The sequence below is a fragment of the Bos taurus genome, chromosome X (genome assembly GCF_002263795.3).
Source record: "Bos taurus isolate L1 Dominette 01449 registration number 42190680 breed Hereford chromosome X, ARS-UCD2.0, whole genome shotgun sequence".
Lineage (NCBI taxonomy): Eukaryota > Metazoa > Chordata > Mammalia > Artiodactyla > Bovidae > Bos > Bos taurus.
The window spans coordinates 54910011-54937294 of NC_037357.1; the positions used below are offsets into that span (position 1 = coordinate 54910011).

The 27284-nt window shown below is 37.7% G+C and overlaps 1 protein-coding gene across 11 annotated transcripts in view; it reads left to right on the forward strand.

Annotated features, from left to right (window-relative positions):
* Positions 1 to 2695: 2695 nt before the first annotated feature.
* The window catches only part of PWWP3B (PWWP domain containing 3B), a 64648-nt gene continuing 40059 nt past the window's right edge, over positions 2696 to 27284 (forward strand). For 3 of the 11 annotated variants that reach the window (XR_003033439.2, XM_005227762.5, XM_010821645.4), the window contains exons 1-6: positions 2696 to 2827; positions 5795 to 5980; positions 8633 to 8712; positions 10411 to 10516; positions 11233 to 11331; positions 12756 to 12930. The gene's annotated coding sequence lies outside the window, so the exon portion shown is untranslated. Of the gene's footprint in view, positions 2828 to 5794; positions 5981 to 8632; positions 8713 to 10382; positions 10517 to 11232; positions 11332 to 12755; positions 12931 to 14017; positions 14138 to 27284 lie in introns of all 11 variants that reach the window. The other 8 variants (XM_024988523.2, XM_024988524.2, XM_024988525.2 and 5 more) reach the window with 8 other exon arrangements.

The following is a 27284-nucleotide window of genomic DNA, read 5'->3' on the forward strand; positions in this document are numbered from 1 at the left end:
TTCTGGAACTCTCTTGCTTTTTCCATGATCCAGCGGATGTTGGCAATTGATCTCTTGTTCCTCTGCCTTTTCTAAAACCAGCTTGAACATCAGGAAGTTCACAGTTCACATACTGCTGAAGCCTGGCTTGGAGAATTTTGAGCATTATTTTCCTAGCGTGTGAGATGGGTGCAATTGTGCAGTAGTTTGAACATTCTTTGGCATTGCCTTTCTTTGGGATTGGAATGAAAACTGACCTTTTCCAGTCCTGTGGCCACTGCTGAGTTTTCCAAATTTGCTGGCATATTGAGTGCAGCACTTTCACAGCATCATCTTTCAGGATATGAAATAGCTCAACTGGAATTCCATCACCTCCACTAGCTTTGTTTGTAGTGATGCTTTCTAAGGCCCACTTGACTTCACATTCCGGGATGTCTGGCTCTAGGTGAGCGATCACACCATCGTGATTATCTGGGTCGTGAAGATCTTTTTTGTACAGTTGTTCTGTGTATTCTTGCCATCTCTTCTTAATATCTTCTGCTTCTGTTAGGTCCATACCATTTCTGTCCTTTATCGAGCCCATCTTTGCATGAAATGTTCCCCTGGTATCTCTAATTTTCTTGAAGAGATCTCTAGTCTTTCCCATTCTGCTGTTTTCCTCTATTTCTTTGCATTGATTGCTGAAGAAGGCTTTCTTATCTCTCCTTGCTATTCTTTGGAACTCTGCATTCAGATGCTTAGATCTTTCCTTTTCTCCTTTGCTTTTCACCTCTCTTCTTTTCATAGCTATTTGTAAGGCCTCCCCAGACAGCCATTTTGCTTTTTTGCATTTCTTTTCCATGGGGATGGTCTTGATTCCTGTCTCCTGTACAATGTCATGAACCTCATTCCATAGTTCATCAGGCACTCTATCTATCAGATCTAGGCCCTTAAATCTGTTTCTCACTTCCACTGTATAATCATAAGGGATTTGATTTAGGTCATACCTGAATGGTCTAGTGGTTTTCCCTCCTTTCTTCAATTTAAGTCTGAATTTGGCAATAAGGAATTCATGATCTGAGCCATAGTCAGCTCCTGGTCTTGTTTTTGCTGACTGTATAGAGCTTCTCTATCTTTGGCTGCAAAGAATATAATCAATCTGATTTTGGTGTTGACCATCTGGTGATGTCCATGTATAGAGTCATGTATTTCTATATATTTCTGCAGTATTACACATTCTGAGGTTATTTAGTGGGTTCACAAAAGTCTAGAAAATTGTCAAATCTTGAAAATGAACAAATAAAAATAAAACAAATGGATTAGTAAATGAAAACAAAATGTCAGCTTTATTAAGAAGGGAAAATAAATTGCAAGATATTGCTCATTTTGGGGTTTTTCCAAGTGACTGCTAGTGCTAAAGAAGCTGCTAGTGGTAAAGAACCCATCTGCCAATGTAAGAGATGTAAGAAACACAGATTTGATCCCTGGGTTGGGAAGATCCCCTGAAGGAGGTCATGGCAACCATTCCAGTTGCCTGGAGATCCCATGGACAAATGAGCCTGGCAAGCTACCGTACCACGGTGTCGCAAAGAATCAGACATAACTGAAGTGACTTAGCATGTATACACTCTCATTATGAGAATAAATGAGTAATAGAATCACAAATTTATCAACTTATTCATCACCTAGAGGCCTTTCTAGTCTAGAAGAAGCAGAGAGAACCTAGGAGTTTCACTGCTTGAACTTCTTAATAGGGAAGTAATAGGACCTTCCCAGGTGGCACAGTGGCAAAGAAACCACCTGCCAAAGCTGGAGACATGGGTTTGATCCCTGGGTCAGGAAGATCCCCTGGAGTAGGAAATGGTAACCCATTCCAGTACTCTTGTCTGGAAAAGTCCATGGACAGAGGTGTCTGGCAGGCTCCAGTCCATGGGGTCGAAAAGAGTCAGACAAGACTGGGCACACAAATATCAGAAGTACAAAAGAACATCGTGCATTGTCTGCTAGTGTTCTTTGCCTGATTCTACTATGTTGATCATTTCTTTCTTATTGAAATATAACAGCTAGTTTAAGGATATTTTTGTTTATCCAGTCATATACATTAAAAGCATCTCTGTTTGTGGTTGATATTTGACTGTGGCTTATTGTGATTTTACTATTTTTTTTTTTTTCAATTTCAGTATAGTCAGATTTTGTTTGGGGATTTTTCTTCAGAAATGGCTGAAGTAAGGAAGTATTAGTAGACGTGAATGAAAGAAGAGACATACTATAATGTGGTCCAGGTTCAGATTCAAAATTGTAAAAAATTAATTCTATCTAAAATAAAGTTATTAATCCACTACAATCCCAGTCAAGACACTCAGCATGATTTTAGTGAAGCTTGACTATCAGGTCTTAAATTTACCAGAGATAAAGTACAAGAGAAAGCCTGAAAAAAATATATAAGGAATATTTAACTGTATCTTTATTATATGAAAAAGAGATTTGCTATTTCTTTTTCTTTCTCCTTTTTTCAGGAAAACACAGACCCTAGGGTTTTGAAAGAAAACTGAACAGGCATATGTTTCCAATACACTTTAAAGTTCTTTAAAATGAACACTTCTTTCCTTTAATTGTATTTCGGCTCAACTTGGAGATTCTCCTCCCTCTAAATGAGGGAAGGACCTCCTGCTTTCCCCATCACAGGCAAGGGGCGGAGCATCCTCTAGAAGCTTAGAAGAGTGAGCCAGCCCTGGCCAGTCTTGGGGGAGGAGCTGCATTACATACAGACTTCGGAGGCCTCGCAGAAGAGAGAAAGAGAAGCTTGGAGGTAATGGCTGTCGTGAAAAGATAGTTATTTTCGGAGATTTCTGGAGACTTGGCAGTAAAGGTGAGAAAAGAAGGGACTGCTGCTTTGGAGTCGTGGAAAAGGAGCATTGTTTTGTGAGAGTCGTAGTTTCTTTGAGGGAATTCTGACTGAATTTTGTATTCCTTCGAGATATTTTAAAACTCCACACTTTAAGAGTGGGGGAGGTGATCAGATTACACCTGCGGAAAAAATACTTCGGGAGGTTGCAAAAGCTGACATTCGAGTAGGGCATTTTATGTTTCAGTCAAAAAGCGGTAGTAACAGAGATAAATCATGAAACAAAACTTGAAAAATTAATCTTCCTTATTTAAAAAAAAGAGATTATGTTGTGATAATGCCAAATGAGAAATGAAGTTATTAGTTGGGAGTGCTGGGTTTTTATATTACTTTGGTTGTTGATTGTATTTCCAACAAATCTTGCTGTTTTGGTGGAGTTTGTATAGTAATAATCTGAAATAGTGTATAACTGCGAATTTAAATACTGAAGACAGTTAGAAGTTTAGTTTATTGTCAGGGAATACTCAGTGTCTTAAAAGGATAACTTTTTTTATGGATGTGTAAAAGATGATCATTGTCTGTGTCTCTACCTAGCTATCAAAAGAATGATATATTCCAATTTATACTGTAATATGAAAAATATCTGTAAGCTCATGAGCTGAAGAATAATAGGCTTATACTGATATAATAAAACACAACAATATATCTAGTAATGATGTCTAAGGAAAAAAGAGGAAAATTTCCACTACTCTGCCCAGATTTCACTTAGCATGAGTAGCTATGTCAGCATAAAAAAATTGAGATGAGAATTTAAAAACATGGGGGGAAAAGCTACCTGCCAAAAAAATGAGTAAATATGGAAACATGGAAAGGTGTTCCAATTTGTTACTGGAGAAATATAATTTAAAGTAGTGTATTCTAGTATTTAGAATGAGAAAAGGACATATATGTGTATGTGTGTGTGTATATGTATATATATATATATATATATATATATATATATGAAAACATTATTTGAAATACATATGTACACAGACAAACACATATGATGAGGGAAAAATCAAGGGGATTTTGCTCAAATATAAGCAGTAAACCAATTCAGGGGTTGGAGTAAGAATGATGTGTATTTTCTTCTTTAGACTTTTATGTACCTTTAGTTTTGTTTTGTTTTGTTTTGTTTTGTTTTTGGAAGCACGGGATGGAGCTGAAAGAGAAAAATCCATTTTGTTACAGACATGTAAATATGCAAACACACTCCATTGTCTTTACTAAAGGTGGTTTTTTTGTGTATCTGAGAAAGCTGGTTATCTGGTTGCTTGTGCTTTGCTTGCAGTTCAAATATTTAGACTATGTCCAGACTTTGGTTCAAGCAGAAGATATTTATTTGTATTTTTATGTACTTTTGAGAAAGAATTCAAAAAATGTTCAAAGCATATTATGGAATAGTCATGTAGGATAGTTCACCATAATTTTGAATACTATGCAGCTGTAAAAAGAATAAGCTAATGTAGTGAGCTAAGTGCAAAAAATAAGAAAATATATAGAAGGTATATTCTAAAAATAAGCATGTTGCAGAATGGCCTGTAATAATATAGGTACATTTTATGCAAGAAAATTTTGGAAATATGCGTGTACTTTATTAATTGGAGATATATAAGTATAATTGGAAACAGAACATTTCAACTTTTTATATATTACATTTCTCCATTTAAAAAATCTTATTCTGAAAATAGTAAGCTTGAATCAGATTCATTATGAGAAAATGAGATAAAATTTGAGAAATGTAGGATTATCTTGTAAAAGTTATTAACAAAAAGATGATGTGGTGGTGGTGGTGGTTTAGTCACTAAGTCATGTCCGACTCTTGCGACCCCATGGACTGTAGGCCATCAGGCTCCTCTGTCCATGAGATTCTCCAGGCAAGAATACTGGAGTAGGTAGCCATTTCCTTCTCCAGGGGATCTTCCTGATCCAGGAATCGAACTCAGGTCTCCTGCATTGCAGACATATTCTTTCCCAACTGAGCTATAAGGGAAGCTCAAAAGATGATGTAGAAAATATTTATTGATGTGAAAAGATGTTAAAATATGTTCTTAGGAAGGATAAAGGTCTGGTTTCCAAAAACATGCACATTTATTAATATGTTTAAGGAAAATATATAGAGCAAGCCATTATATTTTGACCATTATTGTGAGAATTTGTTTTCTTTCTTGAAAAATCAAAAGATGAAGGAAGATACGCAATATGCATGAAGGATATAACAACAAACATTAAAATGAGGAAATATAATCCCACTTTTATATGACACCTACACAACTCTGAAGTTGAGAATGAACAAGTCTAGAAGCAAAAAAACAAAACAAAACAAAACAAAACCCCATCTAGAAGCCTGAGAAGGCTACAGTCTGGTCGGTATAGTTTCTACCCTTCCTGACCAAAGACCTGAGTATCTGCAGTAGTTCTGGTTTTAATCACAAGATGGCACTTGCCAGGTGTCCTAAATTTTCTTTCAGGCAACCATATTTATGAAGTGGACAGACAAAGCAATGAGATGTATTTTCTGTTATGAGACAATATGTAGAATGTGATTGCAGTTCGTTGAAAAATTGTACATGTATAAAATAAAAACACACCAAGACTGATATGAGAATTCAAACAGAAAGCATTTAAAAAAAAAAAAAAAAGGTAGTTACACAGATTGGGCCTATAGAGATTCACAAGGCAATTGTTATTTCCCTTTTTTCTTGTCCCCAAAGCATACTTTTCATGAGGGAGATGATTTTAGTATCAACTTAATAACATAACTGTGTCACAGAGAACATTTCAAATACCAAGAACAAGAAGGAAAATAAACAAGGCCTCTACATCACAGTCGAGATTTTTATCTCATTCCTGTGTTTCAGAAGAGCATGCCTGCTAAAGTTTTGGTAGGGAAACTTCTTTACAGCTTTTCCATTTAATTGGTTTGCTTCCCTGTCTTTTTTTGGACAGCTTAGGTTAATGTCTGAGATGCACATGGCCTGCGGAATCTGTGTATGACACCAGTTGAGCCTCAGAAGGGCAGCACGACCACAAAACGGCCAAACAGGGAGAAGGCTCTGCTGAACAAGCAGGTGGAGTGTGAATAAAAACAACCGGATCACAGGGGCATACCCTGCACTATCCATGTGATATTGGGTAAGGTTCTTCCCATCTCATGAAATATTTCACATAAAAAACATGTTGAGAACTTGGGGTATAAGAGGTATAGTTTATTTTGTTTCCTGCTCTGTAGCCATAACATTTTAAATTAAAAGACACATTTCATACTAAAATTATGTTAGGTTGATAATTCGAGATACAATTCTTTTGCCCCTGTTCTGCAGCCCTAATGTTTTGTAATTAAAAGCCATTGCTTCTAGTTTTGGGGAGAATATCTCATGTGTTTAACCACTATGAAGAAATAATTGAAGAGGCTATTCAGGTGTCTACCAGAGGTTTCAGCCAGGGACCTGACTCTACAACCCTTGACAGCTTTGCTCAGTTGTTGTCACCACATACTAGACAGCATGTTGTTGTTTAGTTACTAAGTTGTGTCTGACTCTTTGTGACCCTGTAGACTGTAGCCCACCAGGCTCCTCTGTCCATGGGATTTTCCAGGTAAGAACACTGGAGTGGGTTGCTATTTTTTTCTCCAAGGGCTTTTCCTGACCCAGGGATTGAACCCAAGTCTCCTGCACTGGCAGACAGATTCTTTACCACTGAGCCACCAGGGAAGCACTAGATAGCGTAGTTACAAGTATTTCTTAAGACCTGCTTAAAGTCTCACAGCCTTCCTCAAATAGACTTCTGTACACTCTCTTGAATAAGGCTATTGATGCCGAACCTCATTGTCTGTGTCCATGAGATCTTTGATTGCTTTGGACAGGCAAGGCAGCACTAGCAGCTTTGGAAACATTAAAGCCCAGAATTCCGTTGTGATAACCCTGTGGGATTTAAAAGGCCCAAATTATCCAGGAACATAAATAATGACCTGCCTCTTCCAAAGCCCTTCCCACGTGCATTCTTTTCTCACAGTACAACAGAAATAATAAAGATGTGATATTGGGTTTGTGTTATCATAATTTTCTTGTTTTTCTTCCCCTCCCCTCCAAAAGATGTCCAAGTCTCTAATCTCTCTCTGATATTATTCTTCTGATTTGTATCTTGTCTCCATCATCATTGTCCATGTTCTTTCTGCTTAGCAGGGTAAACTTCTTATCTGATCCTTTTTTTTTTTTTTTTTGCCATATTTTAATCTAATCCAGTTGGCGCCCATTGAAAACACTTTATTCCGGCTACTTTGTGGGTTTCAGAGGATAAGAAGAGGCTACAGCAGTGAGATCCATTTACTAGCCCTACTGCAGTAGAGTTAAGGGCCCTTCAAAAACTGCTTTTCTACAAAACTAGGCAGCTAGAACTGGATCAGTGTCCTGAGGAATTTTCCAGGACACTGCATATCTATTGATTGAGTTCCTGTCTATATCCTGGTACACTAACAGTGTGTTTGCAAATTCAGTTTCTCTGTGGTTAAATTAGGATTTCTTTTACCCGTTTCCGTATCCTTCCTGTCTGATCTAGCTCTCACTACACACTTAGCTACTGAATTCTTTTTTTTTTTTAATTATTGTACCCTTAAATGTGGTTTCATATTTAGAAAACCTAGGCTATTGTCAGAGATGCTTTTGAGTTATGCATGTTTCTTAACTGGGATCTAGTATGGAGACATGACAAGTTAGCATAGTTATCAACATTTGAAAATGTTCTCTCCACTTGGCTATTACTATCTCAAACCCACAACTGTCTGCCTGCTTCCTTGTCATAATGCCTCTGTGACAAACTTAAAGGGTAAACATTGGGTTCTGCTGAGAGAAATCCATATCTCCTCCCTAAAGAACCCTTGATGTCCTTTACTTAGATTGCTTAATGGAATAATTTTGATCTAGTCTGACCCTCCTGTTATATGTCTGTGAAAGAATGATGGCTTCTCTCTTTAGATCCCCTGATGCACAGTTTTCTTCCTCTCTGTTAATCACAGGAAGAGCTGTGTCATACTGCAGCTCTGTTTGTCTAACCTGAATTAGTCAGAGGTGCCAAGAGACAGGGGTCGTGTTTACTTGTTCATTGTGATGATGGATGGTGTTGTGAGGGCTTCACCAACTTTACCTACACTTTATATATATACATATATATATATATATATATATATATATATATAAATAGTTTGTGAATTAGCTAAACATTATCTTAAGAGAACTAACCCTCAGAGAATGATCCATTTGGCAGTATGTAGGTTTTGTCCCTTCCTGGGAAATGACACCCCTAGGTTAAAGGCAATAAAAATTAAACTTAACTCTTAATTTCTTGAATATTTTGTGAACAAAAATGCTCAATAAAGAGGATATTGAATTGCAAACAACAAAAGCACAAGAACAAGGAGTTGCCAATTTAAATGAGGATTGGATGAAATGAACATTTCTCTCCATAACCAACGATTATCAATTGTCATACTGCTAGGTCCCTGTGACACAGAAGAAATATGTCGTAACTAGTCTATGGTTGAGTGAAACTATAATGCAGATATGGTCAGTGTAAGAGCATAGTGCAGAAATATATTTTTTAATTTGTGTGAAAATGTGGATGTATGTGAAAGATGGGGGTTCGTAGATAAGTGTGGCAATTATTGAAAATTGTTGTGGTTCACCAGCATGTTCACCAAGGACATAGATTAATTAACACTCACTGGGGGTTGCAGTCATTAATTCCCCTACAATCAGAAAGTGAATGACATAATCCTTTGTTCTACTCCAGAATCCTCAAGAGACAGGATTCCAAGTGCAGAAAGCCACGAGTACTGATCAAGAGAACATATCTTTCTGTTTGGAACTCGGGTAAAACTGGGTTTTGGGTGTTTTATTTTGTTTTTTAAATTTACCATCTTAACCATCTTTTTAAAAGTCTCTATTGAATTTGTGATGGTACTCCTGTTTTATGTTTTTGCTTTTTGGCCACGAGAGATGCGGTATCTTAGCTACCCAACCAGGGCTCAAACCTGTGCCTGTGCTTAGTCACTCAGTCGTGTCCGACTCTTTGTGACTTCATGGACTGTAGCCTGCCAGATTCCTCTGTCCATGGGATTTCCCAGGCAAGAATACTGGAGTGGGTTGCCATTTCCTTCTCCAGGGGATCTTCCCAACCCAGGGATAGACCCAGGTCTCCTGCACTGTGGATTCTTTACCGTCTGAGCCACTAGGGAAGCCTTCAAACCTGTATCCCCTGAATTGAAAGGTGACATCTTAATCACTGACCACTAGGAAAGTCTCTAAGGCTTTTGCTTTAATTTTGTTTTGCCCTCTTCCCAGCTTTGTGACCTTGCACATGAGCAAGAGTACTCATTTTCTTACTCTTTTCAACTCTCCATTGAATCATTTTTCCCCACTTCATTATAAGTAAAATTGAAATTTCATTGCTGTTTACATTTGCATTTCTTTATTAAGGAAGGTGAATATCTTTATGGATTGTTTAGTTTTAATTTTTATTTTGGATATTTGAATTTTGAGGAGCCCCATTGAACAGCATATCCCCTTTCTCTGCTGAACAAATTGAACAAACTGATACAAAACAAATGAAGTTGCAGATGGAAGCCTAAACATCAGCTTTTGTACAAGGTGAAAGTAAGCTGCAGGGTATTGATTATTGAGTCAAGTGGACTTTAAAACAGCAAATTTAAACAATTTTACCAAACAGCCTGGAGGTTTGCAACTATATGGGAAGGACAGAGGTCACTGTAGTTGCACTCTATGAGCTTGCTCACAGGGAAGTTAATATTGGGAGTGGGTAAGAATTTTTCCCTCAGAATGTTGTGAATTGTCTGTTTATGTCTCTTGCTCATTTTTTTAACTTCACTCTTTTCCTTATTAATATATAAGAGCTACTTTAGGGCTATTTTTTGAATCAGAACCAGTTTGTCAAATTTATTCTTGTGTTTTCAACTTGCTTTATAGTGTTTTTAAACCATAAATAGTTGGGTTTTTTTCTTCAGTTTTAGTATATTCAGAGATATATTTCTCATATCTCTCTTCATTAAGGATTTTGGTAGATGTTTATGTTTAAAAAGTGACTTGACTTGAAAAAAGCTGAAACTTTCTGAAGGATGAATGAGAGAAACTGAGTAACAGAGAAACGTATCATGTCCCAGGGCCAGAAGAATTAACACTGTACAGTTTTAATTCTCCACAAAACAGTGTATTCATTCACTATAATCACAAGCAAGGACTTAGCAGGTCTTTTTAGTGGACCATGACCAGTTGAGTCTTAAAATCTTTTGTAAAAATGTTAACAGAAAGGGCAAGAAAATATGTAAGAGATATTTTCAGCTGGGTCTTTACTATATGATAAAGGGATTTGCTGTTTCCCTTTAGGAAGTCACCTACCCTTGTGGTTTGAATGGAAATGAAAGAGACACAAGTTGCCATTTCTCTTTCAAGTCCTTTAGAAATGAACGTTTTTCTCCTTTAAGTGAATTTCAGTTAACTTGGCAATTCTCCTCCCTCTAATTGAGGAAAGGCCCCCTCCTTTCCCCATCACAGGGACGGGGCGGAGCATCCTCTGAGAAGCTTGGATTTGAGCTGTGCCTGGCCACTCTTGGGGGAGGGGCTGCATTTCACGAGGCTGCAGCTGACAAGAAGCTTCAAGGTAATGGCTGTCTTAAAGCTAGTTTTTTTTCTGGGATTTCTTTGGGCTTTAGTGTTACGGTGGAAGAAAATAGAGGCTGTTGCCTGGGAGAGGTGGGAATATAATATATTTTGGGGGAAATTCCCGTTACTGTGACAGAATCAATCCCCTGAAAATTCAGTTTCTCCGATATTTTTTGAAGTCCACAGTGTGGGAATGGGTGATCAGATTACCGCATCTAAATTAAGACTTCAGTGAGGCATGCTGTTCATGTTAATTTTTTACATGGCATTCCATGTTTCTATCTTTGGTACAGGTTTTATTGAAGTGTTTATTATTCTTCAAAAAATAACTGATAAGAAAAATGTAACCATAAAAAGTGCTTGACATGTAAAATATAAATGTACAAGGAACATGGAAGGGATTCAGATATGCTGTTGAGTGATCAACAATTTGTTTTAAAAAAAACGTGTTATTGGTAACTAGATTTACATGTTAATAGTCAGCATCTCCGGAGTATTCAGATTACTGGGGATTTCAAAATATATTTTTAACCAGTTTCAGCATTTTTAGAATTGCTTTATTCCATGATCATTTTTATCATTGATAAATGATAAAAAAAAAAGTAGAGCAAAATGATACTGAAACAAATTTGTACCGTTTGGTTTTAGACACATAATCTTTCATAAACACACAGACATGCAGCCATAACTAATCCCCCCATCTTTTGCCGATAGTTGAAATTTTCCTGGACCTGATCAAGTGCGTAGCCTGGTTGCTGTGTTGACTACAGCCCTGTCTGTGTCCTCCTTGCAACTCATTCTTTCAGACAACAGGTATGACCATGGTCAGCAATAACCATTTTTCTGTATCTTTAAAGTTTAATAGTGAATCAGGAAGAGGATTTGGATTGTTTCTACTAGCCATTTTAAAAATGTGTGACATGGTACATCCATACAATTACAATTGAATGTTATATAGCTGACAAACAGAAATATGAGCATGTAGTGATTTGAAAAGATGTCTGAAAAGTAGTATTAGGTGAAAATGAAAATTGCAGAATGGCAAACACCACATTATGTCATTTAAAGATAGAGGACTGTGTTAATACAATATGTGTAACATCAGGAAAAATAGAAGGGTACTTTCACTAAATGGGATTATTTGTATAGTTTGAGAGACAGTACAGTTCTTACTCTCTCTATTAAAAATTTTTTTTAACAATATCAGAGAAAGAGTTTCAGGTAAAATGTTATAAATTAGGGGGAAATTACATTTGAAGTGATTCAAACAAAATCACATTGGAAATATTTATAAGGAAAATTTTTCAAACTGTGCTTGAGCACAGTAAAAAGCTGGTTTTAAAGTAATATGTATTCACACACACGTTTATATATATATATATATGTGTGTGTGTATGTACATATATATATAAAAGATAATGAAAGGTAATTCAGAAAACAATAATATTGATTATTCTTACAGAATTATACTTTCTTTTAAAAATCATATCTTTTCACTTTTCAGTAAGCATGCATATTTTTGTCAGACCATTGCAACTAAAGGCATTAGCTTTCCATTTTTTGTGATGCATAACGAAACTCTAAATTTTAGTATGGTATATCCTAGAAGCCTGAGAAAACTGCTGGCTTGCCAGGATGTAAGTTCCCACCCTTTTGCTCTAAGGATCTAGTAGTAACAGGATGCAACTCTGGTACTGCTCACAAGATGGCGCTTCTAGGATTTTCCAGATTTTCTCCAGGCAACTATTTTTTTGAAGTGAGCAAACAAAGCTGTGAAACCTATTTTATATTAGCAGACTACAAGACAGCTTGTAGAATGTGGTTTTAGTTTCACTAAAAAAATTGTACGTGTCCGGAAGACAAAGCCCCACATGAGGACTGATGTGAGAACTCAAACAAAGCCAAAAAAAAAAAAAAAAAAAACCAGAGAGAGAGCTACACAGATTTGGCCTATAAAAAGGAATAATGCAATTGTTACTTTCCTTCTTTCCTGCCCCCAAAGCATACTTTTCATGAAGAAGATGATTTTAGTATCAACCTAATAACATAACTGTGTCACAGAGAACATTTCAAATACCAAGAACAAGAAGGAAAATAAACAAGGCCTCTACATCACAGTTGAGATTTTATATCATTCTTGTGCTTCAGAAGAGCATGCCTGCTAAAAGTTTTGGTAGGGAAGCTTCTTTACACCTTTTCCATTTAATTAGTTCGCTTCCCTGTCTCCTTTTGGACAGCTTAGCTTGACCTGGGGAATCTTCAGGAATCTGTGACATCAGTTGAGCCCCAGAAGGGCAGCGTGACCACAGAAGTGCTGAACAAGGAGAAGGCCCTGCTGCAGACAAGCAGCTAGAGTGAGAATAAAAACAACAGGATCACAGGGGCAACTCTGCACGATCCATGTGACATTGGGTAAGGTTCTGCACATCTCTTGTTAAAACATGGTTAAATTGAGAATATGGAGTGCAATTTGTTTTGATTCTGTTCAGTGACCATGTTTTAAATGAAAAATCACAAATTATGTTCAGTAAAGAATTAGAAGTATTAAACTCCTGTAAAGAAATTATACAAATGACACAGCCCCAGTCCAGGTCATACCACCCTTGTGTCCCCCAAGGCCAGTGCTGGCCATCTGAGGAGAGCTATTCTACCAGGTAGAATATTTCTGTGCTTTGAAGTTAAAGTAGATATCTTCGTTTTTTTTTTTTTTTTTAAAAGAAGTTTTGCAAATGAGTATGATGATGTCTACTTATGGAAGACTTTCAGGTTTCAGCCAACTGTCTGACTCTCAATAAATTCTTGAAAACCACCCTATCCAGTAAATAGCCATGACAGTCATTCCAAATATCTGATTCCTAAGCTCATCCTCTTAATGAGATCATTGTGCTCTTATCTGCATGCAAGAGACACAAACCTCAGGATCTGTGTCTGGCTGCCTTGGGTAGATAGGGCAGTATGATATCTTTAAAAAATTAAAAGATTACCTTAGAATAAACCTCAAGAGGTCCCAAAATTTCAAAACACCCCATAAAAGCAATGGTGTCCCTGATGCATTTCATTGTTCAACACTCCCCTTCCTGAAGCTCTTGTCATCACACACTCATTCATTCTTTATATTTAATAGCTATAATATGCCTAAATACAGGGGCATTATAGAGCTATTTCTCTTTTCTTATATTGTTAAATATTTTCCCCAACCACAGTATGTTTGTTTGGTGCCCAGTATTTATTCATCTTTTTGTCTGCTCTATTTTTATTTTCCACCTTCCTTCTCCTTTGACAGGGGAAACCCCTTTGCTTATTCTCTTTCCTTTTTCTTTAAGTGAATATCGCTCATTCAGAATGTTTGTTTAAGCTTCCTTGCAAGTTTTCAGGAGAATATGTATAAGCACAGAAGGAGGAAACTAGTTAGTAGCCCTAAGGCAATGTGTGTGCCTTTGTGTGCTCAGGCACTCAGTCGTGTCCAACTCTTTGTGACATATGGACTGTATCCCACCAGGCTCCTCTGTCCATGGAATTTTCCAGGCAAGAATATTGGAGCAGGCTGCCATTTCCTTCTCCAGGGATCTAATTCCCCACCCAGGGATCTAACCCATATCTGCATCTCCTGCATTGCCTGGTGAGTTTAGCACTGAGCCACCTGGGAAGCCCCAGACCTAAGCAATAGATGCCTCTTAAATTACTGTTTTTGTGGTTAACCAGGTACACAGACCAATGACCTAAAGATTTTTCTAGATGACTCAGAGTTCACTGGTTGTTTTCCAGTTTATATCTAGATGTACCAATCAATCACATGCACATTCAGATCATTAGTGCTCATTTTGAACATCTTTTTCCCTTCGTCCTTATGTTCAAATCTACTTCTTGCTATGCACTTAGACTGTTAACTGATCTTTTACCAATTATTTTAACCTTGTAATCTATTTTGATATATGGTAGTACCAGTGATTTCTTTGGTGAGCTATTAAAGTTAGAGCTTAGTCCCAAACCCATGCCTGAATATCTGTCTGAGAACTTCTAACACATAACAACCTTGCCATAACACTTGTCTGAGAAACTCTGAAGTTTAGAGAGTATATCTTTAACAGTCTCTCATATCTCTTCAGTAAAGAACTGATAAGTACCTTTATTCAGAGTGCTGACAGGAATAAATTTGGTCCAGCCTGGATCTCTCTTTTACTATGGATTCTCAGAGGATGATGGGGGATCACAGTACGAAGGGAATTCCCTTTATCTTTAAATCCACCAAGGCAAATCCAATGAAGTTCTTTCTCTTTGCTTGATAATCCTGTGAAGAGCACTGCAGCCTAGTTTATCTGCTTAAATACTGAGAGAGTAATAAAAGTTTATTTGCTGTGTGCTGTGATTATTACATTGTGGGGTCCTCATCTACCTTTCTTTCATTTTATTTCTTTTAATGTTTTCCATCCCATCATCCTAATTTTTGAATTCCTAGTAGCATCATCCATGGGCACTGTGTTAAGCTTTTGCATTACTCAGGAGATACAAAATTCTCCAAACGTGACAAGTTTATATTCTTGTGATCTCTAGGTCACTGGTTGGTCATTTTTTTTCTTTTTTCCTTATCATGTTTACATACATTTGACCAGAAATTAACATGTCCCTTTGGCCTTGGCAGTGATTTTCTGTCTGGCTTGCCTTTTTCTTACCCTTAGTGAGTTTTCTTCTGATGTCTTTCCCCTTTAGGTGGACTGGCATTTGACCAGTTCAGTTCAGTTCAGTCGCTCAGTGTATCCGACTCTTTGCAACCCCGTAAACTGCAGCACGCCAGGCCTCCCTGTCCATCACCAACTCCCGGAGTCCACCCAAACCCATGTCCATCGAATTGGTGATGCCATCCAGCCATCTCATCCTCTGTCATCCCCTTCTCCTCCTGCCCCCAATCCCTCCCAGCATCAGGGTCTTTTCAAATGAGTCAGCTCTTCACATCAGGTGGCCAAAGTATTGGAGTTTCAGCTTCAACATCAGTCCTTCCAATGAACACCCAGGACTGATCTCCTTTAGGATGGACTGGTTGGATCTCATTGCTGTCCAAGGGACACTCAAGAGTGTTCTCCAACACCGCAGTTCAAAAGCATCAATTCTTCGGCGCTCAGCTTTCTTTGTAGTCCAACTCTCACATCCATACATGACCACAGGAAAAACCATAGCCTTGACTAGATGGACCTTTGTTGGCAAAGTAATGTCTCTGCTTTTTAATATGCAGTATAGGTTGGTCATAACTTTCCTTCCAAGGAGTAAGCGTCTTTTAATTTCATGGCTGCAGTCACCATCTGCAGTGATTTTGGAGCCCAGAAAAATAAAGTCAGCCACTGTTTACACTGTTTCCCCATTTTTTTGCCATGAAGTGATGGGACCGGATGCCATGATCTTAGTTTTCTGAATGTTGAGCTTTAAGCCAACTTTTTCACTCTCCTCTTTCACTTTCATCAAGAGGCTGTTTACTTCTTCTTCACTTTCTGCCAGTGAACATTAATAATAAGAACTTAACTTTGTTTACAGGCAGTTTCAACTCTTTGTGCCTGTGCCTTAGCAGTCATTCAATATTTGGAATATCCATTTAGAATCGAAAATGTCTTGCTTTACCTGTACTCATGGCCCCCTCATGGTATTTGGTAGTATTCCAAATGTACAATTTCTACTCTTTTACATGGACCTTATAAGCTAAAAAATATTGACATTTGTTTATTGTATAACCATTCTGTCTTTCATATGTTATTTGGCTTCCACTTTCTCACTGGGGATGTATTCTTAACCAGACCTCTGTCTCCAGATTATGGCACTTTGGCTTCTGCTCCTTCCTTTCCTTCTGCTCATATGCTTGAATGGCATGCCAGAATGTCAGTGGAGTTAAAGCTCTGCCAATAAGGATAAATTTCACAAGCTGTAGAGTACTGATGTCCTCCAGATTCTTGACATTTGTCCTGTGTTAACTAACTTCAATGAAACAGATACTTAGTGGAGATTTGAATTTGTGCAAAGAGTTACAGAACTGCATCAAAAGTCAGGTACCCACCAACATTTTTAAAGCAAATTCAAAAATAGAAGTTAATAAAAATTAGTTAATACATGGAAGCAACCTAAATGTCCATTGACAGAGGGATAAATAAAGAAGATGCAGTCCCTGTATACAATGGATTACTACTCAGCCATTGAAAAGAATGCAGTAATGTCATTTGCAGCAACATGGATGAACCTAAAGATTATTGTACTAAATGAAGTAATTTAGACAAATATCATATGATATCACTTATATGTAGCATCTTTTAAAATGATACAAGGGAACATATCTACAAATCAGAAACAGACTCACAGACTTTGAATACAAACATATGGTACACAAAGGGCAAAGGTGGGGAAGGGGTACCTTAGGAGTTTGGAATTTACATATACACACTACTGGATATATTAATAGATAATCAACAAAAGACCTGCTGTATAGAACACAGATCTCTACTCAGTATTCTGCAGTAACCTGTATGGGAAGAGAATCTGAAAAAGAATGCATGTATTATATGTATAACTGAATCACTTTGCTATACCCCTGAAACTAACACAACATTGTAAATCAACGATGTGTGCTCAGTCATGTCCGACTCTTTGTAACCCCATGAACTGTAACCCTCCAGGCTCCTTTTTTCATGGGATTTTCCAGGCAAGACTACTGGATTCGGTCACCATTTCCTCCTCCAGGGGGTAAATAAGCTATTCAGTTCAGTTCAGTTCAGTTGCTCAGTCTTGTCCGACTCTTTGCGACCCCATGAATCGCAGCACGCCAGGCCTCCCTGTCCATCACCAACTCCCGGAGTTCACCCAGACTCACGTCCATTAAGTCAGTGATGCCATCCAGCCATCTCATCCTCTGTCATCCCCTTCTCCTCCTGCCCCAATCCCTCCCAGCATCAGAGTCTTTTCCAATGAGTCAACTCTTCGCATGAGGTGGCCAAAGTACTGGAGTTTCAGCTTTAGCATCATTCCTTCCAAAGAAATCCCAGGGCTAATCTTCAGAATGGACTGGTTGGATCGCCTTGCAGTCCAAGAGACTCACAAGAGTCTTCTCCAACACCACAGTTCAAAAGCATCAATTCTTCAGCACTCAGCTTTCTTCGCAGTCCAACTCTCACATCCATACATGACCACTGGAAGAACCATAGCCTTGACTAGATGAACCTTTGTTGGCAAAGTAATGTCTCTGCTTTTGAATATGCTATCTAGGTTGGTCATAACTTTCCTTCCAAGGAGTAAGCGTCTTTTAATTTCATGGCTGCAGTCACCATCTGCAGTGATTTTGGAGCCCAGAAAAATAAAATCTGACACTGTTTCCAGTGTTTCCCCATCTATTTGCCATGAAGTGATGGGACCAGATGCCATGATCTTCGTTTTCTGAATGTTGAGTTTTAAGCCAACTTTTTCGCTCTCCTCTTTCACCTTCATCAAGAGGGTTTTTTTGTTTCTTTTCACTTTCTGCCATAAGGGTGGTGTCATCTGCATATCTGAGGTTATTGATATTTCTCCCTGCAATCTTGATTCCAGCTTGTGTTTCTTCCAGTCCAGCGTTTCTCATGATGTACTCTGCATATAAGTTAAATAAGCAGGGTGACAATATATAGCCTTGACGAACTCCTTTTCCTATTTGGAACCAGTCTGTTGTTCCATGGCCAGTTCTAACTGTTGCTTCCTGACCTGCATACAAACTTCTCAAGAGGCAGATCAGGTGGTCTGGTATTCCCATCTCTTTCAGAATTTTCCACAGTTTCTTGTGATCCACACAGTCAAAGGCTTTGGCATAGTCAATAAAGCAGAAATAGATATTTTTCTGGAACTCTCTTGCTTTTTTGATAATCCAGCGGATGTTGGCAATTTGGTCTCTGGTTTCTCTGCCTTTTCTAAAAACATCTTGAACATGTGGAAGTTCACAGTTCACGTATTGCTGAAGCCTGGCTTGGAGACTTTTGAGCATTACTTTACTAGCATGTGAGATGAGTGCAATTGTGTGGTAGTTTGAGCATTCATTGGCATTGCCTTTCTTTGGGATTGGAATGAAAACTGATCTTTTCCAGTCCTGTGGCCACTGCTGAGTTTTCCAAATTTCCTGGCATATTGAGTGCAGCACTTTCACAGCATCATCTTTCAGGATTTGAAATAGCTCAGCTGGAATTCCATCACCTCCACTAGCTTTGTTTGTAGTGATGCTTTCTAAGGCCCACTTGACTTCACATTCCAGGATGTCTGGCTCTAGGTGAGCGATCACACCGTTGTGATTATCTGGGTCGTGAAGATCTTTTTTGTACAGTTCTTCTGTGTATTCTTGCCACCTCTTCTTGATATCTTCTGCTTTTGTTAGGTCCATACCATTTCTGTCCTTTATCAAGCCCATCTTTGCATGAAATATTCCCTTGGTATCTCTAATTTTTTTGAAAAGATCTCTATTCTTTCCCATTCTGTTGTTTTCCTCTATTTCTTTGCATTGATCACTGAGGAAGGCTTTCTTATCTCCTTTTGCTATTCTTTGGAACTCTGCATTCAGATGCTTATATCTTTCTTTTTCTCCTTTGCTTTTTGCTTCTCTTCTTTTCACAGCTATTTGTAAGGCTTCCCCAGACAGCCATTTTGCTTTTTTGCATTTCTTTTCCATGGGGATGGTCTTGATCCCTGTCTCCTGTACAATGTCACGAACCTCAGTCCATAGTTCATCAGGCCCTCTATCTATCAGATCTAGGCCCTTAAATCTATTTCTCACTTCCACTGTATAATCATAAGGGATTTGATTTAGGTCATACCTGAATGGTCTAGTGGTTTTCCCTACTTTCTTCAATTTAAGTCTGAATTTGGCACTAAGGAGTTCATGATCTGACCCACAGTCAGCTTCTGGTCTTGTTTTTTTTTTTTGACTGTGTAGAGCTTCTCCATCTTTGGCTGCAAAGACTATAATCAGTCTGATTTCGGTGTTGACCATCTGGTGATGTCCATGTGTAGAGTCTTCTCTTGTGTTGTTGGAAGAAGGTGTTTGTTATGACCAGTGCATTTTCTTGGCAAAACTCTATTAGTCTTTGCTCTGCTTCATTCCATATTCCAAGGCCAAATTTTCCTGTTACTCCAGGTGTTTCTTGACTTCCTACTTTTGCATTCCAGTCCCCTATAATGAAAAGGACATCTTTTTTGGGTGTTAGTTCTAAAAGGTCTTATAGGTCTTCATAGAACCATTCAACTTCAGCTTCTTCAGCATTACTGGTTGGGGCATAGACTTGGATTACTGTGATATTGAATGGTTTGCCTTGGAAACAAACAGAGATCATTCTGTCGTTTTTGAGATTGCATCCAAGTACTGCATTTCGAACTCTTTTGTTGACCATGATGGCTACTCCATTTCTTCTGAGGGTTTCCTGCTCGCAGTAGTAGATATAATGGTCATCTGAGTTAAATTCACCCAATCCAGTCCATTTTAGTTCACTGATTCCTAGAATGTCGATGTTCACTCTTGCCATCTCTTGTTTGACCACTTTCAATTGGCCTTTATTCATGCACCTAACATCCAGATTCTTATGCAATATTGCTCTTTACAGCATCGGGCCTTGCTTCTATCACCAGTCACATCCACAACTGGGTATTGTTTTTGCTTTGGCTCCATCCCTTCCTTCTTTCTGGAGTTATTTCTCCACTGATCTCCCGTAGCATTTTGGGCACCTACTGACCTGGGGAGTTCCTTTTTCCGTATCCTATCATTTTGCCTTTTCATACTGCTCATGGGGTTCTCAAGGCAAGAATACTGAAGTGGTTTGCCATTCCCTTCTCCAGTGGACCACATTCTGTCAGACCTCTCCACCATGACCCGCCCGTCTTGGGTTGCCCCATGGGCATGGCTTAGTTTCATTGAGTTAGACAAGGCTGTGGTCCTAGTGTGATTAGACTGACTAGTTTCCTGTGAGTATGGTTTCAGTGTGTCTGCCCTCTGATGCCCTCTTGCAACACCTACCATCTTACTTGGGCTTCTCTTACCTTGGATGTGGGGTAACTCTTCATGGCTTCTCCAGCAAAGCGCAGCTGCTGCTCCTTACCTTGGACGGGGGCTACGTCTTCACCGCCACCCCTTCTGACCTTGAACGTGGAATAGCTCCTCTACGCCCTCCTGCACCCGCGCAGCCATATTTCAGTATAAAAATTAAAAAAATAAAGATGCTAGGCTAAGCATAACAAAAAAATTACTTAAAGAGTTTAAACAAATAGAATATTTAATATGTTCTTTATACACTACAGAGGATATTTTTACACTTACCTGCGGTACTCGCAACCTCTTTAGGTAATCATTGACCAAAGTACAAACAAAATTCCTATATATATTCCCATTATGCTCACTGTAAAACATCAACTGGTTATATAGGTTATATTCTGATTGGACACCTTTTTAAGACTCAGATTTATTAAGGTATGGTTTACACAGAGTTAAATTCAGTCTTTTTGGTATGTAATTCAATGAGTTTTGACAAACATATATAGTCATGTAATAAGCAGTACAGTCAGGCTATAGAATAGTTCCATTACTGCCTCACTGTAGTCAATACTCTCTCTACCCCAGTTCCTAGCAACCACTTGTCCGATTTCTGTCCCTATAGTTTTCATTTTCCAGAATATCATATAAATGGAATTATACAGTTTCTACCCTTTTGCATCTATTTCTTTCACTTACCATAATGTTTCTGATAATTTACTCATGTTGGTATATGTATCAGAGGTTTATTTCTTATATTAGCTTACAGGTATTCTGTTATTTTATAACTTATATATTCACTCACCAGTAGATTTATAGTTTTTGCTGATTATGGTTAAAGTTGTTGTATACATTCCAGAGGCCTTCCCCAGTGGATCAGCAATAAGGAATCCGCCTGCAATGCAGGATACATGGGTTTGATCCCTGGGTCAGGAAGATCCCCTGGAGGAGGGCATGGCAACCCACTCCAGTATTCTTGCCTGGAAAACTCCATTGACCGGGAAGCCTGGTGGGCTACAGTCCATGGGATCCCAAAAGAATCAGACACAACTTAGCTAATAAACAACAGCAACATACATTCCAGAACAGATCTTTGTACATAAGTTTCATTTCTCTTAGCTGGTTTTGATAAATGTATGTCTAAATATATTAGAAACTGCCAAACTGTTTTCTGAAGTAGCTGTGATATTTTGTATTTCCACCAGCATTGTATAAGTTCCAGTAGCTCTACATCATTGCCAGCAGTTGATACTGTCAGATATTTTCTCTTTATAATATTAGCTATTTTATAAAGATGTTAGTGGTATCTCATTGTAGATTTATTTGCATATCCTTAATTGCTAATAGTGTTGAGCATCTTTTAATGTGTTCATTTGGTATTTATATATCTTCTTTGATGAGGATCTATTTAAATTGAGCCATTAATCTTATTGAATTGTAAGAGTTATTTATATATTCTATATACAAGTTTTTTTTTTTAATCTGATACTTGTTCTGCAAGTATATTCTCCCACTTTGGATTTTCATTTTATTTTTTGAAGAGCAGAGAACTTTTCAAGTCAAATTTATCAAAATTTTATGGTCCATGTTTTTTGTGGTCTGATAAATCTTTTGTCTAAATGAAGGTCTACAAAGATTTCCTGCTTTGTTTTCTTCCATGAGTTTCATAGTTTTTGCTTTTACATTAAAGTCAGTCTGTCATTTTGAGCTAATTTTTGTGTATGGTCTTATCTAAGGGTTCAGGGTGAACATTCTTGCATATAATGTCTAATTTTTCCAGCATTATTTGTTGAAAAGGCCATCACTTCTCCATTTAATTACCATTGCCATAGACCATATTTGCTGGTCTGTTTCTATTTTATTTATCTGTATGTTTATCCTGTGCCAATAATATTCAATACACTGTTTTGTTTACTGTAGTCTTTAAATCAGGTAGTGTAAGTCTTCCAACTTTGTGTTTTCTTTTCAAAATTACTCTGGTTGTTCTCCTATTTCCTTTGCTTTTCCATATACATTCTAGAGATACCTTCTCAATTTCTACATAAAGCCTGCTGGGATTTTGATTGAAATTGCAATGATTTCTATAGATATGTTTGGGGAGAAGTTACAGCCTAGAAATAGTTCATCTTTTAGTCAATGAACTTGATATCTTTCTCCATTTATTCATCTCTTCTTAATTTCTCTCACCATTTTTAAAGTCTTCAGTGTGCAAATCATGCACATATTTGTTAGATTTATTCTAACTTAGTATTTCCTTGGGTTTGATATTACAAATGGTACTTTGTTAAATTTCAACTTCTAATTTTTATTCTATAGAAATAAATAATGTTGGCCTTATAACTGATGATATTGATAAACAGGTATTAGGTTTAGTAGCTTTTGTTTTCTTTTGTTAAATTCATTGGAATTTTCTACATAGATGATCATGTTGTCTGCAATTAAAAGCGGCTTTATTTCTTCCTTTTCATTCTGCATGCCTTTATTTTTCAGTTGCTATTTATTTTAGAATCTCTAATATAATGTAGAATAGAAGTGTTGAAAGCAGAAATCCTTGTTCCTAATTTTAGGGGAAAATCATTCCATATTTCACTATTAAGTAGGATTTTAACTTCAGGCTTTTTTGTAGATGCCCTTGATCAAGTTGAGTGCTGCTGCTGCTGCTGCTAAGTCGCTTCAGTCGTGTCCAACTCTGTGCAACCCCATAGATGGCAGCCCACCAGGCTCCCCTGTCCCTGGGATTCTCCAGGCAAGAACACTGGAGTGGGTTGCCATTTCCTTCTCCAGTGCATGAAAGTGAAAAGGGAAAGTGAAGTCACTCAGTCGTGTCTTGACTCTTAGCGACCCCATGGACTGCAGCCTACCAGGCTCCTCTGTCCATGGGATTTTCTAGGCAAGAGTACTGGAGTGGGGTGCCATTGAGAGCCCTTTAATTAGTGGTACGCCAACATTTTTTTATCATGAATGTCTGTGGAATTATGTCAAATGCTTTACTGCATCAGTTGAGAGGACCTCTAATATTCTTTATTTAGTCTGTTGATATGGTGAATTACATTGATTTATTGGCAAATGTATAACCATCCTTACGCTTCCAAGATAAACACCATTTAGTCATAATATTTTATCCTTATGATTTATCCATAATAATTTTATAATCATTTTCTATGTAATTCTATATCATTTCTATATCTGTATCATTGGATTTGTGTCTTTGTTTCTGAGGCACAGTTGATCTGTAATTTTCTTTCCTTTTATACTTTTTCCTCTAGTATGAGGTTAATACTGATATCATAAAATAAGCTGAAGATTGTGTCCTCCTTTTCTCATTTCATTATCATCTGACTTGCATAATAAACTTTTTGCTTAGAGTGCAGCCTGAGTGCCAGAGGTTTTTCCTCAGTGGTCTTTTTCAATTCTAAATTTTCAATAGTTCCTTTACATCTGTGCCACATGTTGGGGAGTGTGGTATCTCTCTTCATGCCCTTGCCTGTTTTCTAGCAGTGAGCTGCTGTTATTGTTAGATGCTAGGTTCCTGGTGAAGCAGGGAGTGTTCTTTGTTTTTTTTTGTCCAGCCTCAGCTTTAGGGAGGCCCTATGTAGCTAGATCTGATGGTTGTACTTTCTCAGCATTCTTTCCTCTCCAAATGGCAGCTAACCTCTGATTTATATCTAGTGTTAGTCGCTCAGTCATGTCTGACTCTTTGTGACCCCATGGGCTATAATCCACCAGGCTTCTCTGTCCATGGAATTCTCCAGGCAAGAATACTGGAGTTGGATTGCCATTCCCTTCTCCAAGGGGTCTTCCTGACCCAGGGATTGAACCCAGGTCTCCTGCATTGCAGATACATTCTTTACCATCTGAACAACCAGGGATCTAAGGTTGATACCTTGCCCCTTCCTCAGCAGTAGCTGACCACTGCTTTTTATTCATAGAGAATCCTGAACTCAAAGGTTTCCTGCTCCTCCTCAAGGGCAGAGGTTTTTTGCTTTGACTGCTCCCCAACAGCTATGGATTTCTGCCTTTGTTTTGGGGATAGGAGGGTTTCCTATCTTCCCTTCCCTGGGAAGGTGGCTTTTGCTTTTTCCCTGGTGACTTAAGACTTTTGCTTCCCATCATAGAAGGGTTTGTATAAGTGTGTGGGGCTTCATGTCTGTCTGCCAGCAACAGTTGATTGCCTCCTGCATACCTGAACCACTGACATGGGCTCTTTTGGTCTTCTGCATTGTCCACAGTCATGTTTGTGTGCTTCTGGTTAAGGACTGAAAAATAACTTGGCAGTGAATGTATAAGTGTCTTGGGTGCCACATATTCCAAACTACTGAGACACTAGCCCATTAAGAGTTTAAGATTTTAAAAATTCATTAAGCGTTCAGCTGATTTTTTTTTAAACTTGCTTGCATGACAGCTACTTCTGTCTCCATGCTTTGCCAAAGGGGCTGGTTACCCTTTGGAATTCATTTTACCTCAGTTCTGTGATGAGCTCAAGGGATATTATGGTTTTGTGGATTACTTACATTTTTTATCATTAAATTATGGGTGACATTCTCTTATGGCTTATTGTATCTTAAGTCAAAATGGAACTGATTCTTTCTAATAATACATGTATGGGTGTTATTTTTTTTTCCTTTGTTATGAAATATGCTTCAGGGAGAAGCATATCTCTAAAGCATGTTTTTATAAATAGTTTATTTTTATACAATAATTATTAAATTTTTCCATTTAAATTTTTATTTTTTATTATATATGTTAAAATCATACTTAAATCATCATACACAATATGTGATTTTTTGTATACACTTATTTGGATTTTACATATGTGTAAATTCATAAAATCACTGTCACAGCCAGGATGTGGAAGATTCTATCACCCTGACAACTTTCTGTGCCAACCATGTGTAATCACACCCTCCATCTACCTGTAATCCCTGACAGCCACTGATCACGTCACTGTGTTTTCCTCTTTCTGAAAATGTCACATGAGTGGAATCATACAGTATTGTGGTGGGCACACCCTAAGTGACCCACCCCCTTATGTAATTCCTTCCCCGTAAGTATGGCCATAACCTATGACTTGCTTCCAATCAGTAGAATATGGCAAAAGTGATGGGATGTCACTCACTCTTATAATTATGTTATAAAAGACTAATTTATGTTAAATTAAATACAGGATTCTCTTTTAAGTTTCCATGATTTCTAGTACATAGCTATTTCAAATTCACTAATTCACCATTCATCCAGTCCACATTTATAGAGCATTTTTCATTTGGATGAGGTAGGTTCAGTGTGTTTTAGTGATTAAAAACATGGACTTGAGAGTCAGAGTACGTGGATTCAAATCCCATGTGCCCAATAGTCTCTAGGTATCCTTGTAAAAGTTAATTAACCTCTCTAATGCCTCATCTATAAAGTGGTAATACTCAGAATACCCACCTAACAAGATTTTGCGAGAATAGAGGGAGCACTCTGTAAACAGAGCACTTGGCAGAGGGCCTGGCTCATGGTAAGAAAACACTTTTGGTTTCTCTCATTCTTTGTCATTATTATTAGTAATATTACTACTCGTGTTATGCAGAATGACTCGGGCATGGGACTCTCCTACCTGAAATAGCCATCTAATAATTAAATAAAATAATATGTCAAGTGCTGGGAACAATACCTGGCACATGGAAAACTATAGATGTTAGATATTATTATATCTGTAATTATTCTATATCTTCATTAATAGTAGTTGTAGTAGTAGCATTAATTATTATTGGTTATCCTTCTTCTCCCACTCCTTCTATAGAACAATGAAACATAAAATATTGTCCAAGGAATTAATCTTTTCCTTTGTATTTTGTTTGAAAAATGGTGAGGTGTTGTAGTATTTTCTGATTTAGCCCAAGTGGCTCAGTGGTAAAGAATCTGCCCCTGCCATTGCAGGTGACACAGGAAATGTGGGTTCAATCTCTGGGTGAAAAAGATCCCCTGCAGAAGGATATGGCAACCCACTCTTGCCTGGAAAATTCCATGGACAGAGGAACCTTGTGGGATACAGTCCATGGGGTTGCCAAGAGTCAGACATGACTTAGTGACTGAGCATGCAATATAGAAAATAGACAAAATAAACACAGAAGAGTATAATCTTAATGTAATGATCACATTTTGTGTGCACTTGACTTTTCTAAAACATGTGAAATGAGAAGACGGAATGAGAAATATTACTTGTAAAATATATAATTGAATATATCTCTTGATTTATATAAATTCATATTTATACTAACCTGGTAATCCTCTTTAAATTATGTAATAATAATTTGAAAGCTTTGAAAAGATTAATTCTATAATAATAATATTATTTTTGTTGGTAATTGTATATAAGATCAACTTTATTTCCTACCACTAGAGACTTGAAAACACAGTGACCTAGGTAAGATAGAAATGTATTGTTCCATTGGGTTAAAGTGATTGGAATGGGATGGACCCATTATTCAGGTGTTCAGGATCTTTCATCCCTAATGAGTTGCCTCCTTTTTCTAAATCATTTCTTGGTCCAGATTGGCTGTCTGAATCCTGTTGTGGTCAAATTCTAGGGGGGAGTAAGAGAAAGAGGGAAAGTGAGGGAAAAAGAAAAAGCCCAAGAAGACAGTTTTTCCCTTTGGAGGTACCTTCTCTAGAATCTTCACAACTATTTCTGCTTACATTCTTCGGCAAGAAATTCCATCTTGTGGCCAGGGCTTATTTGGAGGATTGTGGGGAAAAAATATTTTAAGAGTTTACACTG